Source organism: Ursus maritimus, unplaced genomic scaffold, assembly GCF_017311325.1.
Source record: "Ursus maritimus isolate PB19 unplaced genomic scaffold, ASM1731132v1 scaffold_20, whole genome shotgun sequence".
NCBI classification, from domain to species: domain Eukaryota; kingdom Metazoa; phylum Chordata; class Mammalia; order Carnivora; family Ursidae; genus Ursus; species Ursus maritimus.
In genome coordinates, this window is record NW_024424453.1 from 29,513,208 (window position 1) to 29,530,660 (window position 17,453).

Genomic DNA, 17,453 nt, shown 5'->3' on the forward strand with positions numbered 1-17,453 from the left:
GGGTCCATTTCTGGGTTTTCTGTTCTGTTCCATTGATCTATGTGTCTGTTTTTGTGCCAGTATCATACTGCCTTGATGATTACAGCTTTGTAATAGAGCTTGAAGTCCAGGATTGTGATGCCTCCAGCTTTACTTTTCTTTTTCAAAATTGCTTTGGCTATTTGGGGTCTTTCGTGGTTCCATGAAAATTTTAGGACTGTTCTAGCTCTGTGAAAAATGCTGCTGGTGGTATTTTGATAAGGATTGTATTAAATGTCTAGATTGCCTTGGGTAAGCATTTAAGTAATTTTTTTTCAAGATTTCATTTATCTATTTGAAAAAGAGAGCATGAGCAGGGGGGAGGGGCAGAGGGAGAGGGAGAAGCAGGCTCCCCACTGAGCAGGAAGCCCCATGCTGGGCTCGATCCCAGGACCCTGAGATCATGACCTGAGCATAAGGCAGATGCTTAACCGACTGAGCCACCCAGGCACCCCAGCATTTAAGTATTTTAATAGAAAAGTTGCATAAGTGTTGCAAAAAGGAAAAAAAAAAAGACTTTTCTCATCCTTTCGTGAATTAAACTACAACAGATTCTAGGAAGTTCAGAAGGAAGGCACTTTTGGGGCGCCTGGGTGGCTCAGTCGTTGGGCGTCTGCCTTCAGGGCTCAGGGCGTGATCCCAGCATTCTGGGATCGAGCCCCACATCAAGCTTCTCTGCTGGAAGCCTTCTTCCTCCTCTCCCACTCCCCCTGCTTGTGTTCCCTCTCTCGCTGGCTGTCTGTCAAATAAATAAATAAAATCTTTAAAAAAAAAAAAAAAAAGAAGGAAGGCACTTTTTACCCAGGCTTCTGAAAGGATTTAAATTAGTAAAGGTCTTAAGTAAAGGATATTATAAGGTGAAATGTATTTAAGAAAATGTCCGCTATGGACAAATGCCCTCTTTCAATCAAGCCAGGTATCCCTGGCCAGGCTTCTTTCATGGGCGTTTGATGATCCCTCCCCAAGGAGCAGAGTACAGGGGGTGCAGACCAATCAGTGGGCCTCCTTTTAGCCCTTTGGGCCAGTGTTTGTCCATCAAGTGTTTTCCACCACTTCTTTTGCCTGAATCACCATGGTAGTCTGGTTGGGCTTCTAGATTGTTCTCACAGCAGTCAGCATGACCCTCTCAAAATGTTTCAGTGGCTTTGCATCTCATTTAGAATAAAATCCAGAGTCCTTGTCATGGCCAACAAGGTTCCATCTGAGCTTGTCCCCTGACACCATCTGAGCTCATCCCCCTGGCTCCCTCCCTCCATCATGGCCTCCTGTCTGCTGTTGCAACTTGCAACCCCAGCCAGGCCTCTGAGGCTTGGTTCTATACTGTTTTCTCCGCTTAAAAAGAGCTAACCTGAGGGGCGCCTGGGTGGCACAGCGGTTAAGCGTCTGCCTTTGGCTCAGGGCATGATCCCGGCGTTATGGGATCGAGCCCCACATCAGGCTCCTCTGCTATGAGCCTGCTTCTTCCTCTCCCACTCCCCCTGCTTGTGTTCCCTCTCTCGCTGGTTGTCTCTATCTCTGTCAAATAAATAAATAAAATCTTTAAAAAAAAAAAAAAAGAGCTAACCTGAGATTTCCAGGTGTCTGCTCACAAGTCACCTTAGCAAAGTCTCCTTTCTTGACTACTTGCTCTAAATTAACACCACATGCTTTGTCATTCTCCACCTCTGTATCTGCCATTCTCTTCTCACAGTACTCAACACCTGACATATTTCGTATCTATGTATTTATGTTCTGCTCACTACCATGTAAGCACCACTTTTCCCCTCCTATAGTCACTTATTTCACCTATTTTGTGTACTGGGGTTCCCCTCAGTCCTTGGAACCATGCCTGGCCTCCAGTAAACACTCAAAAAAAGAATGAATGAAAGAATGGGCATGGATGATCCCTGAATTGCAACTGGGGAGGGGGCAAAGCATTGATTTATAAGCCTGCAGATGGATCAGAGCAGAAGCTTAAGCTCCGGCGCATGAATGCAGACCTAGAATGGGTTCCAGGTAGCTGGAGAGGACGTGGCTGCCCCAGCAGTGGGAGGGCAAGAGCAGTTTGGGCAAATCAGGTGATGAAATGTTTAATGAGTATTTAACAATCCAGGGGAATGCGCACACTTCTTAAATTTTCCTGCTTTTCAATCCAATCTAATCAGCCAGAGTGCTGTGACCAGCTCTTGGTACAAAGGGAGGTCAGGACTCCTAAGAAAAATAAAACCACTGTTGGTGATCGCTAGGATTTCCAAGTTTCCAAATAAACAGGATTCTGGGAAATGTCCTCACTTAATTCGGGGCAAAGAGCATTTAGGGTTTGTGACCCCACCTCAGTATTTTTCTTTCTCTTTTTTTCGGTATCTCTCATTATGTGTTGATCATGAAGAAAATCCACACACATTCTAGTATAAGTGTGGGGTGTGATAAGCTCTGTCAAACAAGGGCTCTCCTCTGCCTTATCTTCACCAAAAACCTGTGAAGAAACAAAGGGTGATTATTCTGGAGTGCTGCCTCTCTCTCAGGACAGCACGTCAGCAGCACTCCTTCACCTGCTGGGCTGATGGCTAACACCACCCCGGCAAACACTCATGTTTCACTTTTTCAAAATGGGTGACGGTGGAGATTGCAGATGCCTCTTTCCCCCAACGCCTTAGCTCTGACTTCAGTTTCTACCGTTCTATTTCCTTACCCCAGTTAACCACATTGATCTTCTGATATTTCTCCAGTATCCCAGATGTTTTTTCTTAAATTAGAAATATTTTTTTCTTATTAAAATAGGGTCTTCTCATGAGGATAGAACGTGCAAGAGATCCTTCCTGGGTTTTCTCATCCCAGCAGGCTGAAGCTGTCCATTCAAAACTTTTCTCCCTGTGTAGGAGGGAAAGTTCCCCACCTACTCTGGGAAATTAGGCTACTCTAATTTTACTTTTGATTATGTGCATGCATTAAGAAAAAAAAATCAAAACAAAACTATTAACAGGCACGTACGCCCAGTCCAGGTGTGGGCCTCAAGTCCCCATCTCCATGTGCTGGCCAGGATTAGATGGTACCCTAGAAATAAGGTGTTCCTGGCTAGGGATCAAAGAAGACCCCAGCTCCCAGTCACCTGGTTGAAAACATGCATAGTGCCTTCATTGAGAGTCTGAGATTCCCACTTTAGCAAGGAATACTCTGGGTATAGCAGGGCAGCCCTCTGGCCACAGGTGGTATCCCGACTAGAAGCTACTTCATTTCCTGATCCTCTTGAGATTCCTTAAGTTGACAAGAGTGAATGCAAATTCCAAAATGACACACACCAAGCTATACAAGGTTGAAGAAGTCATTAAGGCAACAGTCTCCCCAACTCCATGCACAGAACTCTGACCCCACCATCCCCCTCCTTTCACCCTTCAGGACAACCTAATCCTGCCCACCTCTTCTCCTTAGTGGTAGCTTCCAGCATGCAGAAGCCCTAAGCAGCCTTCATCCTCACAAGTTAGGAGCAGCCTAATTAAGGAACTTTATGTCAACTTCAAGTCCAAGGTCCTACCTCAAGCTCTCTGCACTTGTTTTCTGTTTGCCTAGAAAGCTCTTTTCCCACCCCATATTCTCAAGGCTTGCCCCTTTCCTGAAAATGTGACATTCTAGGTTTTCTTCTGTGATCATCCCATCTAAATTTCTACTCCCTTCCAACTCTCTCTCTCTCCTTACCCCCTCTCCGGTTTGGTTTTCTTCTTAGACCTGTCACCATGTAACATACTATGTATCTTTCTTTTTTTAATTTGGCTTATTGTTCCCTTTCCCCCACTAAAACGTATGCTAAAGCAGAAGAGATTTTTGTTTTGCTCGCTGCTCTGCCCTTAGCATGTAGGACAATGTTTGAAGCATGCATATTAGATCCTCAATAAATATTTATTGAATGCATGGAATTCTTCCAGCTGCAGGAGAGCAGGGATCCCAGGAAGTTTGTTTAACCTCTATATCAGAAGTGTGACAGCAGAGGCTCATGTTAGCTCACTGGCTATACAGATGCTTAAAAGACCTAAAGCTGAGTGTCTCAATCTTAGCTGAGCATCAAAATCCCCTGAGGAGCTTGATATAGACTCAGCTGCTCCAGCAACTGTGTGACTTTAGTGGTAACAAAGGGATTTTTGTGAAAAAGGGTCGAGGGTAGAGACTGACTTCCTAATCAGGTCTGTTAGGGTGTTTGGCTGTAAACACCAGGAAGAGATTGGCTAATGCGAGCAAACAGGAATCTGTTAGGTGGGTGTGGACGTCTGAGGGTCTCGCCAAGACACACACAGGTAGGACAAGCAACCTCCACCACGGCTTACCTTCCTCCAGCCCACCGTTTCTCTGTCCTTGCCGTGCGTTCTTGGGCTCCGAGGAGCATTTGGTTGGCCAAACTCAGGTTACACTTCCACCTCCAGCCTGTCCTGAAAAAGGAAGAGGGAAGGGAAACATAATTCAAGGCATGTGTGTGATTTTAAATTTTCTGATGCCACAGTAAAAAAAGTAAAAAGAAACATGTGAAGTTAATTTTAATAATATATTTTGTTTAACCTAATATATCCACATATTACTATTTCGACATGTAATCAATATAAAAAAATGATCAAGATATTTATGCTTTCCCCCCCAAATCTCTAGAGTATATTTTAAATTTATAACACATCTCAAATTGGAGGCTAAATTTTCAGTGGAAATACATGAACTATAAAAAGTTAACTGTATGTAAATTTTGTAAAGTTTATAGTTGGAAAAGTATTTTCACATATTCAAATTGTTCCAAACTTACTTAAAGTTTTTCAAAAAAAGTTTATAGTTGGAAAAGTATTTTCACATATTCAAATTGTTCCAAACTTAAAGTTTTTCAAAAATTGACTTGAGCATCAGTTTTTAAATTTAAATAAGTTAGAGGGAGGTCCAAGATGGCGGCATAGGAAGATCCTGAACTCACCTCCTCACATGGACGCACCAAATCTGCAGTGACATAAGGATCATTTCCCTCTGAAAAAGATCTGAAAAAATAGAGAACCACTGTCTACAACAAAGGATAGAAGGACCACATCAAGATGGGTAAGAGAAGCAGAGATATAGTTGGCAAAAACAAACAAACAAAAACATCCCCCAGTGTGGTGACCCACAAGAGGGTGGGATCTCACCTGACAGGCACTTCTCCTGGAGGAGAGGAGTGAGGGGTTAGTGCCCCACATTGGGCACCCCAGAAAGGTGAGTCCCCAGAACATCTGGCTTGGAAAGCCAATGGGACTGACTTCTTGGGGTCCCAAAGTGCTAGAGGAAACTGAGATTCCCCCTTAGAGGGCTTACGTGCAGTTTCATTCACTCTAGACCCAGTGGAAAAAACCAGCAGTTGAAAAGCACTTAGACTATATGTGAGGGAGATTCACACGCTAATGTGGGGGCATTGGCTGGAGGAGCAGGGGACAGCTGAGACTCTCCCCAGAGACAGAAGTGCTAGTGGACACCACTGTTGCACTCTCCCTATAGCCTAATAGCACAGGCATGCTGGACACACCCTCTCACTAGGATGGGTAGGGCGAGTGGTCCTGGCACTGCTGACACCAGAGAGTGCCAGCAGTTGCAATGGTCTCCCACTCCCTGGCTGGGGCTAGTGCATGTGAATGGTCAGCATAAAGTTGGCACAAATGTACAGACAAGGTACTCTCCTGCTACACTGCTGAAACCCAGGGTAATGCACAGTAAGGATATTTTCCCTCTGCCTTTCTGAAGCCAGCAAGTATGACCCACCCCCTACATTCTTCAGCCGCCTTGCTAAAGCCCTCAAGCTTACAAAAACCCCATGAGGGGATGCCCCTTGATTGCTTAACCCTGGTGGCCAAGAAGACTGGTATTCCAGAGCTCCACAGGACGATTACAATTAGAAAGACAATTGTTGGCAGTCCACCACCCCCAGGGCACTGCACAGACAGCAAACTGAAACACAACTCCAGTCTTCCTATACAAAAGGCTTATTTACTTAGCCTAGAGCTTCAGCCTCAGGGACAGGCTGAAGGATTCCCAAACATCTAGAGGCTAAGAAGGCACTATCAGGGAGATACCATCCTTGCACATCCCTCGGCCTTGCTACAGCATGGTGACAATTCTCAGAAAGGAAATACACTCGTCTAAAGTCCCAGTTTTTTGCAACTGTCACTCTAGAGACACTTCTGGATCTCTTAGACTGGAGACAAACAGGAATTACAATTGCCCCACATGACTGTACATATTTGTATGTTTTAAAAGCTGCTGCCTGAGGTGTGGCTTCCAATTAGCCTAAAACTAGGTGCTAAGATTCCTTTTCTTGGATCATTGACAGGTCTTGGCATACTCTCAGTAATAGAGACATATGAAGAACAAATCAGGTGGCTTAGACAATTACATAGGTTCAAGAGACAACCAGGAGTTTGAACAGGTTGAACAAGAAAGATCATCATCACACAAGGGCACTCGTTCAAGACTGACAGAAGTAGCTGTTTTGACTAATACATAGAAACAAACACAGAGAGTCAAACAAAATGAGGAAAGAGGGATATGTTTCATAGAAAGGAAAAGGACAAAAATCTCAGAAAAAGACCTTAATGATATGGAGATAAATTATCTACCTAAAAAGAATTCAAAGTAAAGGTCATAAAGACGCTCACCCAACTCAGGAGAATGGATGAACACAAATGAGAACTTCAACAAAGAGACAGAAAATATAAGTACTAAACAGAAGTCACAGAGCTGAAAAGTACAATAACTGAACAGAATTGAACAGTGTATTTACACTGGAGGGGTTCAACAGCAGACTAGATGAAGCAGAAAAATGGATCAGCAAACTGGAAAACAAAGCAGTGTAACTCACACTAAACCAGCAAAATGAAAAAAGAATTTTTAAATTTTTTAAAAGATTATTTATTTTAGAGAGAGAGAGCATGCGTGAGTGCAGCGGGGAAGGGCAGAGGGAGAGGGAGAGAATGTCCCCAGCAGACTCCTCACTGAGCATATCTAACTAATATGGTTGAAGAGAGAACTAATTACATCAACTAAAATTACAACAATTAGTTAAGGGATACATTTAAAAAGGTGTAAAAAGTGACATCAAAACATAAAATTTGGGGGAGGAGAGTAAAAACATAGAGTTTTGGGGTGTGTTCAAATATGTTACCATACCTTAAAATAGACCATTATATACATAGGATGATATATGTGAACCTCATTGTAACCACAAAGCAAAAACGTACCATAGATACACAAAAGAAAATGAGAAAGGAATCTAAGCAAAACACTAAAGAAAGTCATCAAACCACAAGGGGAAAGAGAAAAAGGAAAAGAAAGCAATGAAGAGAAACTACAAAAACAGGCAGAAAAGGGCACCTGGGTGGCTCAGTAGGTTAAGAGTCTGCCTTCAGCTCAGGTCATGATCCCAGGTCCTGGGATCAAGCCCCACACTGGGCTCCCTGCTCAACAGACAGCCTGTTTCTCCCTCTGCCTGCTGCTTCCCCCTACTTGTGTGCTCTATCTCTCTCACAAATAAATAAAATCTTAAAAAAAAAAAGCCAGAAAACAATTAATAAAATGATAGTAGTACATACCTGGCAATAATTACTTAAATAGTTGCTGGGAAGATGGCAGAATAGGAGGATACTAAGCTCACCTTGTCCCACAGACACGTCTAGATACCAGCCACATCAGTACACCCAGCCTAGAAAATGACCAAAAGACTGGCGGAACAGACTTTCCATAGCTAATCATAGAAAAGAGGCCATGTCAAAAACTGTAGGAGGGGTGTGGATGTGGTCAGGAATCAAACTCCCAGCAAGAATAACCACAAACACAGAGCAGACCCCACCCCAGGCACCCCAGGCACAGACCTGCATTGAGAAGATAAGTCCCCATACTATTTGGCTTTGAAAACCAGTGGGGCTTAAGGTTTTTGTATTGTTTTGTTTTTTACAACCAGCAGGGCTTAACTCCAGGTACTTTAAAAATCTGCACTTGCTTCTGGCAGAGCCAATGGGTGATAGGAAACTGAGACCCTCCCCCCCAACCTTAAAGAAACGGCATAATAAACCACCTACCAAGATACAGCACAGAAGCAGCAGTTTGAAAAACATCTGGGATATTCAAAAGAGATTTACTTCCTTATCTCAGAACTAGTGCTGGAGGGGCAGGGATCTTTAGGAGACTTCTCTACGAACAAAAGAGCTGGTGAGATTCTCTGCCTTCCCTCCTCCCCAAGCCTAGATAGCCGGACATCTGCGGAACCAGCATGAACACTCTCTACCTGCCCTAACAAGTGCAACCTGTCCCTGAATTCTCTTGCAGATCCACCCCATCCAACCATCCCCCACCGCAACTAGGCAGGAGTCCCTCCAAAGTGGCTTCTGTTCTGTCTCATCTTCAAGCCGCTCTGGAAGAGACCAGCAACATTTCAAAGTGACTCCTGCCTTGGAGAGATGGGAAGATAACCACATACGTCAGTTTGCAGTCACAACAGCTGAACCTTCTGCCACAAAAATAAGTCTCAATAAATTCAAAAAAACTGAAATCATATCATGCGTCTTTTCTAGTATGAAACGAGAAATCAATCACAAGAAAAAATCTGGAGGAACACAAATAAGTGGAGGAGCTACTAAACAATGAATGGGTCAACCAAGAAATCAAAGAGGAAATAAAAAAATACAAGGAGACAAATGAAAATGAAAACACAAAAGTCCAAGATTATAGCAATACATGTCTAACTCAAGAAGCAAGAAAAATCTCAAATAAACAACCTAACCTACACCTAAAGGACCTAGAAAAAGAACAAACAAAGCCCAAAGCCCAGTAGATGGAAGGAAATAATCATGATTAAAACAGAAATAAAGAAATAGAGACTAAAAAAACAAAAGAACAGAACAATGAAGCCAGGAGCTAGTTCTTTGAAAAGATCAACAAATTCATAAACCTTTAGCCAGGCTCATCAAGAAAAGGAGAGGACTCAAGTAAATAAAATCAGAAATGAAGGAGGAGAAATAACAACCAACACCATGGAAATACAAAGGATTATAATATGAAAATTTGTATGCCAACAGATTGGACAACCTAGAAGAAGTGGACAAATTCCTAGAAACATATCACTTTCCAAAACTGAATCAGGAAGAAATAGAAAATTTGAACAGACAGAATACCAGCAATGAAGTTGAATCAGTAATCAAAACACTCCTAACAAACCAAAGTCTAGAATCAGATGGCTTCACAGATGAATTCTACCAAACATTTAAAGAAGAGTTAATATCTTTTCTTCTCAAACTATTCCAAAAAATAAAAGAGGAAGGAACCTTTTCAAATTCATTTTATGAGGCCAGCATACCCTGATATCAAAACCAGATAAAGACAACCACAAAAGGTGAAATACAGGCCAATATTTCTGATGAACACAGATGCAAAAGTCCTCAACAAAATATTAGCTAACAGAATCCAACAATACATTTACAAAATCATTCACCACAATCAAATGGGCTTTATTCCTGGGGTGCAAGCATGGTTCAACATTTGCAAATCAATCAATGTGATACATCACATCAACAAGAGAAAGGATAAACACCGTATGATCATTTCAACAGACGCTTTTCAAATGCTGAAAAAGCATTTGACAAAGTACAACATCCATTCATGATAAAAGCTCTCAACAAAATAGATTTAGAGGGAACATACTTCAACCTAATAAAGGCCATATATGAAAAACCCACAGCAAACCTCATACTCAATGGTGAAAATCTGACAGCTTTTCCCCTAAGATCAGGAACAAGACAAAGATGTCCACTCTCAAAACTTTTATTCAACATAGTACTGGAAGTCCTAACCACAGCAATCAGACTATAAAAAGAAATAAAAAGGCATCCAAATTGGTAAGGAAGAAATAGAAATTTCACTATTTGCAAATGACATTATTTATAGAAAACCCTAAAAGCCTCCACCAAAAAACTAGTCGAAATGGTAAATGAATTCAGCAAGATCGCAGGACACAAAACCAATATACAGAAATCCACTGCATTTGTCTACACTAAAGATGAAGTAGCAGAAAGAGAAAATAAGAAAACAACCCCATTTACAACTGCACCAAAAATAACTAAATCTTAGGAAGAAACTTTACCAAGGAGGTGAAAGACGTGTACTCTGAAAACTATAAAACACTGATAAAAGAAATTGAAGACAACACAAATAAATGGAAAGATATTCCATGCTCATGGGTTGGCAGAATTAAAATTGTTAAAATATCTATACTACCCAAAGCAATCTACAGAGTCAATGCAATCCCTATCAAAATTCCAGTGGCATATTTCACAGAACTAGAGCAAATAATTCCACCATTTTTATGGAACCACAAAAGATCCCAAGTAGCCAAAAAAAAAAAAAAAAAGAACAAAACTGAAGGTATCATGCTCCCTGAATTCAAATTATACTACAAAGCTATAGTAATCAAAAAGTATGGTATAAAAAACCAGCAACATAGATCAATGGAACAAAACAGAGAGCCCAGAAATAATCCCTGTATATATAGTCAATTAGTTTACAACAGAGGAGACAAGAATATACAATGGGGGGGAAAGTCTCTTCAATCAATGGTGCTGGGGAAACTGGGCAACCATATCAAAAGAATGAAAGTAGATGGTCCTATATCATACACAAAAATTAACTCAAAATGGATTAAAGATTTGAATGTAAGACCTGAAACCTACATGGAAACATAGGCAGTAAGTTCCTTGACATTGGTCTAAGCAACATTTTTTTGGATCTAACTCCAAAGGCCAGGGAAATAAAAGCAGAAATAAACCACTGGGACTTTATCAAACTAAAAAGCTTCTGCACAACAAAGGAAACAATAAGACAAAATGGCAACCTACTGAATGGGAGAAGATATTTGCAAACCATACATCCAATAAGGTGTTAATATCCGAAATACATAAGAACACACACAACTCAATAACACAACTCAAAAAACCAAACAATCCACTTTACAAATGGGCGTTGGACCTGAGAATTTTTCCAAAGAAGACATAGATAGCCAAAAGATCCGTGAAAAGTGCTCAATATCACTCATCATCAGGAAAATGCAAATCAAAATCATAGTAAGATATAACCTTACACCTGTCAGAACGGCTAAAATGAAAAAGACAAGAAACAACAAGCTGTTGGTGAGGATTTGGAGAAAAGGGAATCGTTGTACACTGTTGGTGGGAACATAAACTGATGCAGTCACTGTGGAAAACACTATGGAGATTCCTCAAAAAAATAAAAGTAGACATACCATATGATCCAGTAATTTCACTACTGAGTATTTACCCAAAGAAAACAAGAACACTAACTGGAAACGATATATGCACCCCTATGTTCATTGTGGCATTATTTACAACAGCCAAGATATGGAAGCAACCTAAGTGTCCACTGATGGATAAATGGATAAAGGTGTGGTACAGTGGAATACTACTCAGCCATAAAAAGAAGGAAATCTTGCCATTTGTGACAACATGGACCTAGAGGGCATTATGCTAAGTGAAATAAGTCAGAGAAAGATACTGTATGATTTCACTTATATGTGGAATCTAAAAAACAAAAGAAACAAACAAATCTCAGATTCGTAGATATAGGGGATGGACTGGTGATTGCCAGAGAGGAGTGGAATAAGAAGTACATACTTCCAGTGATGAAATAAATAAGTCATGGGGATATAATGTATAGCATGGGGAATACAGTCAATAGTATCGTACTGACAGATGGTAACAAGACATTGGTGACCATTCGTATGGTGACAGATGGTAACTAGACGTACTATGGTGACCATTTCACAATGTATGCAAATGTCAAATCACTATGTTGTACACCTTAAACTAATATTATATGACAATTATACCTCAATAAAAAATTAAATAAGTTAATTAAAATGAAGTAAATAATTCAGTTCTTCAGATATATTTCAAGTGCTCAATAGTCACATGTGGCCAGTGGCTGCTGTATTGGACAGCCCAGCTTTTCTTCTTCAGTCCACGGTGTGAGAGGTCTCCTTCCCACCCAAATCACACTCTGTGCGGAAAAGGACTTGGGCACTATTAGAAATGGAGACCAGATGATGAACCCCCAAAAACAACTGTGTACTATGGCAACTAAGGAAAGACAGTGATTTTATGTCTTTTATGTTAGCTGGTGAAGGGGAAAAGTTAAGTCCAGTGGATTTCCTGTATTTATGCGGGGGCGGGGGGGAACAACTCAGCATGACAAGGAATTGCTAAGCATTTCTAGTTTACCAAGGCCCTGCAGTAGAACCACCCCTAAAGATCATTTCAGGGAAAATCGGTATTTGCTCAGGATGGTTAAAGTTTCTGAATGTAAATAAAAGGCTGGCTCTAAGATTTTGGAAGAGAAAAGGGTAAACTATAAGTGAGAGCACCCCCTCCCCCCCAGATTGGTGGGAATTAATACCTATCTTGTCATGGGAAATGGGAGACAACATTTTTACAAAATACAAAACTGTGATCATCGATTTTTCTCTCCCAATTTATCCTCTGCAATATTGTTTATGATGAGGTTTCTGGAGTCAGGGAAAACGGTCTCCAAATGTCTTACTTGTTGCATTTTATTTAGTTTAGTCCATCATAACTCCTATCTCTGTCTCCAAGATGCTAAATGAACTTTCTACTATTAAAGGACCAAGCCATGAATAAGGCTGGAGGGAGGGCACTCTCCCCAGATACAGATGTTCTGTGCCTTCTCTGGAGGGCTGAGGAGCAAATGAGCTTCCTTCCACAGGTGATCTCTCACAGATGATCGTGACTGCCACTTCTCGGGCCAGATCAACACAGACCCATTGACCTGGGCAGTCTACCCTCCTCCTTTGGTTGAAGTTAGATTTAAATTCTAAATCCAGTTGAAACCATTCTTCAAGAAATCTCCTTCCAACCCTTCAAGACAGCTGGACTAGGGGCGCCTGGGTGGCTCAATCAGTTAAGTGTCCAGTTTCAGCTCAGGTCATGATCCCAGGGTCCTGGAATGGAGTCCCATGTCGGGCTCCCTGCTAAGCAGGGAGCGTGCTTCTCCCGCTCCCCCTGCCTGCTGCTCCCCTGCTTGTGCTCTCTCTCTCTCAAATAAATAAAATTAAAAAAAAAAAAAAAAGACAGCTGGAGTAAATCCCAAAGGAGTAAATAAATGGACAGGCAAACCCATAATATGTTGTGATCCTCACAAACTAAGTTAATGATTTTGTTTTCTCTTAAAAAAAAAAAAAAGATTTATTTATGGGGCGCCTGGGTGGCTTGTCGGTTAAGTGTCTGCCTTCAGCTCAGGTCATGAGCCAGGGAACTGGAATTGAGCCCCACGTGAGGCTCCCTGCTCAGATGGGAGCCTGCTTCTCCTTCTCCCTCTACCCCGCTCGTGCTCTCAAATAAATAAAATCTTTTAGAGAGAGAGAGAGGAGGGGCAGAGGGAGAGGGAAAGAATCTCAAGCAGACTCTGCACTGAGCACAGAACCCAGTGCGGGGCTCGATCTCATGACCCTGAAATCACGACCTAAGCTGAAACCAAGAGTTAGACACTTAACTGAGTGTGCCACCCAGGAGCCCCTCTCTTTTTAACCTTTCTTTTGCTGACAAAATTTGAGACAAAAATGACCCAGAAGAAAAGAAGCGAAGCAGAAACAGCTATTCATGGAAGTTCTAACATTTTGCCAGAAGTAGAGCGTGAATGTTGAGTGACTTAACACATTTCCTTCCTATTCATTGTTAGCTTTGCTGCCCTATGCGTCTTTAAAGCTTATTAAATCAAAAGGATTTCTTATTCATATCTAGTTAAAGCAACACAACACTAGACCATCTGGAATTGAAAGAACCCTTGATTAATCGTAGAGCTGAGACACAGGACACCTGCAATCGTGGGCAGCTCTACTGGCCCTTCCTGAGCACCCACGGGGACGCACTTGCGGACAGCCCAGATGTCCTTGTTCTCAGGAGGTGTTTCATCCAGCTGACAGGTCACTCAACCCCAAAGCCCACCCATTTGTCCTGGTTAGGGCCAGATTTTTGTCTACCACATAACCTTGAGAAAATTGACAGGTACACAGAAAACAAAAGAAAGTATTTTCAAAATTTCTCTTTTTAGATTCTATTTCCACTATAGAAAGCCAAGGACAGTACGCAAGACGAGTTTGAAGCAAGTTCAAATGAAGAATCTAGAAGTGAAGCAAGGTAATAGGTGGGATTTCTTCTCATCTGGGAACTCTAGTTCTAGTCCCAAGCCTCACTAGGTCAGATTCTGAAAAACTGGCATTGTTGAAAATACCTAGAAGTCAGGGGAGACTGGCCTGGAGCAGGAATTTGTAATTTTGGAAACTAGCCCACACAGCCCTGATTCAGACACAGCCCGTGGCTTTGCTAATGTCAGTTGGTAAAGGTTGCTGTTGACCATTAACATCCATTTTGTACCATGTGGATTCAGGCTATTATTTTTTTTAATCATAAAGAACTGATTTACATAAGCACAGTTTAATTCATTCACCAAATACCACTTATATTCTACATATACTGCTACATTCTGGAGGGATCTAAAGACGAACAACACAGGCGTGATCCCTGTGCTCACAAAATGTACTTCATCATGGCACGTATCCATAACACAATGATTACGTTTGGGAAATGTGACCTTGACAAAACACTACTCTTCATCTATAGCCTGTTATATTGCTACTCCTTGTTTTATTTGGTGGGGGTTGTTTTTTTAGCTTTTGCCATCATCTTTTAATTTCTGCCTTTGGAAGATTCAATTGTCTTTCACATTCTCTTCCCACCAAACATACATACACTCTCTCACACACATCCCGTTCTTATATTCTCCCAATATAATCATATTGGCATTGTCATTATGGAAGTACCAGTCAGAACCTTACCTCGCCACATCGCACCACAGCGATTATTCTGCCGTTTCTCCAAACTCTCCCTTTAGGTATGTCAGTCCCTTTCCTCTCAATATGCTGAGCCCAGAGACTGTCTCTGTTTCATCTTCGTGAAGAGTTTGTTCCCAGAGTCTCTGAACTGCTCTGGTCTGGGCTGGTCATGCTCTTAAGTCAGCTGCCAGCTCTTCACCACCTTCTGGAGAGCCCCTCCTTCCTTTCTTGGTTACCCCACTCTGGGGGAGAACATCTTTCAGGAGCTTTACAACACATTCATGGGAAGTAAATCTGAGACCTAGTGTGTTTGAAAATGCCTAAATGTTGTCCCCTCACTTAATTGGGAGTTTGGCTGACTCTAGAATCCTAGGCTGGGAAATTATTTTTCCCTTAGACTTTTGAAGCATCACCCCTTGTCTTCTAACATTCTGTGTTGAGAAATACAGTGCTATTCTGATTCTTGCTCCTTTCTAAGGAACATTCTCTCCTTCTGCCATACCCTGGAAATTTATAGGAACTTCTTGTTTCCATATCGTAAAAATTCACAATGACATGCATTTGTTAGGGTTTATTTTCATCTGTGGGGCTGGGTACTCAGTGGCATACTCTTCCTTTCTGGGAATGCTTTTGAATTTTTTATTTTGTTCTCCACCCATCTTAGTCAGCTTGAGCTGCTATAAAAAAAATACCCCAACTAGTTGGCTTAATTTTCACAGTTTTGGAAGCTGGAAGTCCAAGTTCAAGGCACCAGCAGACTCAGCAGCCAGGGAGGGCCCTGTTTCTGGTTTCCCAGTGCCGCTTTCTCACTGTGTTCTCACATGGCAGAAAGATCTCAAGAGAGCTTCCCGGGTCCCTTTACAAAGGCACCACCTCCTAAAACCATTACCTTGGGGGTTGGGGGGGGGGAGACACAAATCCATAACCACTCTCTTTCAAAACTCTTTCTGGACCTACCTTTTTTAGATAATGGACCGCCTAGACTGGCCTCCCCTATTTTAACTCTGTCTCCAGTTTTTCCATCTTTCTGTTTATTCTGCTTAAGGGAATTTCTTCAACGTTATCTCTCAGTGTCTTCCATTGTTTCTCATTTCTGCTGTTTGGTGTTTTTTTTTGAAGACCTGATTTTAATTCTCTGGAAAAAAAAATGTGTTTTTTTTTTTGAAGTGGCATCCTGTCGTTTTGTGCATGCAATGTTTATCTCTAAAGGTATTAAATATGATACCTTTCTTTTCCAATGTTCTCTTCTTCCTTTATTGTTTTCTACAAGTTACCTTTTTCCTTCCTGTTTTGGCCTCATTCATGCTTAAAATCCTGACTGGAAGAATACACTTGCTGGTATTCAATCTAAGGCTCGACTTCAAAGGTTTTCCATCATGCTAAGCTGCTTTAGGAATGTCCTGGTCATATGAAGGGTGGGGTACCGTTCAACCCTGCAGCAACTGATAACGTTTCCTGCTCTGAACTCAGGATGCACATAAATATTCTGAACGTCTTGATCACTCAGGGCTGACAAGACAGTGTCTGGCCAACTCTCACATTTAAAGCCAGGAAATATGCTCCATTTCCTGCCTTGGAATGCTGGGAAACTGGACAGATGTACGTGAAGGGCTGTTCTGAGTCCTGTAAAATATTCAAGGGTGAGAGAGGGGTTTGCGCTTAAGTTCTAGTAGAGGTAACTTTAGTGAATTTACGCACAACTAAATATTTGCAGAATTACTTCCATATGACCTTTCTTTTTGAAGACAAATGACTCATTCCCTTACTGACTCAAGTAACATTTTCATAAACTTTTCCATGAAATAAAGAAATTGAGGGCATGGGATTCCTATTTTCCCGCCCACAGATACTGCCATTTGGCAAGGGCCAGGTGAACGTTCCTTACAGACATTCAATTTTATATATATTGCCACTGGCGTATAACTGAAAACTCTTTATAGATAGTAAACACATAACCTTGTTAGATAAACCATATACCTTTTCAATGTTAAAAGATGTAAGCATAAACATTGATTCTTATTTATATATGTAACTGAGACTTTCCATGAACAGTTCTGGGGCCTTTCTTTTCTCTTACAAAGTTATTTTCCTAAACTGTGGGCTTTGTAAAAATGATGAAAATGTTCACGTCTTTGATAAGCTTGGTGGAAAAACAAACTTTTTAAACTGGCTACCCTACTTCCTGTATTCATGGGGCCCTGGAACCCACAGTAAACTGGCCTTGCCTTTTACTCCTTCAATCTGGAAGTTAGTGGATGATCAATAACCCAGATTTTGTTTTCTGTTTTTTGTTTTTAAAGATTTTATTTGACAGAGAGAGACAGTGAGAGAGGGAACACAAGCAAGGGGAGTGGAAGAGGGAGAAGCAAGTTTCCTGCCGAGCAGGGAGCCCGATGCGGGTCTCGATCCCAGGACCCTGGGATCGTGACCTGAGCTGAAGGCAGATGCTTAACAGCTGAGCCACCCAGGCACCCCACAGATGTGAAGTTTTTTGTTCCAAATGCTAAGTAACATATTAAACATATACATAAACATAATAGCAATAGGAAAACGTTGA

At 41.5% G+C, this 17,453-nt stretch overlaps 1 long non-coding RNA gene across 2 annotated transcripts; it reads right to left on the reverse strand.

Moving 5' to 3' along the window:
• Window positions 1-2,071: 2,071 nt before the first annotated feature.
• LOC121104277 lies at window positions 2,072-17,213 on the reverse strand. Of its 2 annotated transcripts, XR_005836567.1 has the most exons (4): window positions 14,900-17,213; window positions 4,940-5,000; window positions 4,314-4,415; window positions 2,072-2,473 (listed from the first exon to the last, which is right to left on the reverse strand). It is a non-coding gene; the product is annotated as an uncharacterized LOC121104277 (long non-coding RNA). The 2 variants fall into 2 exon arrangements; XR_005836566.1 differs by having other exon boundaries at window positions 2,072-4,415.
• Between the last annotated feature and the right edge of the window lie 240 nt (window positions 17,214-17,453).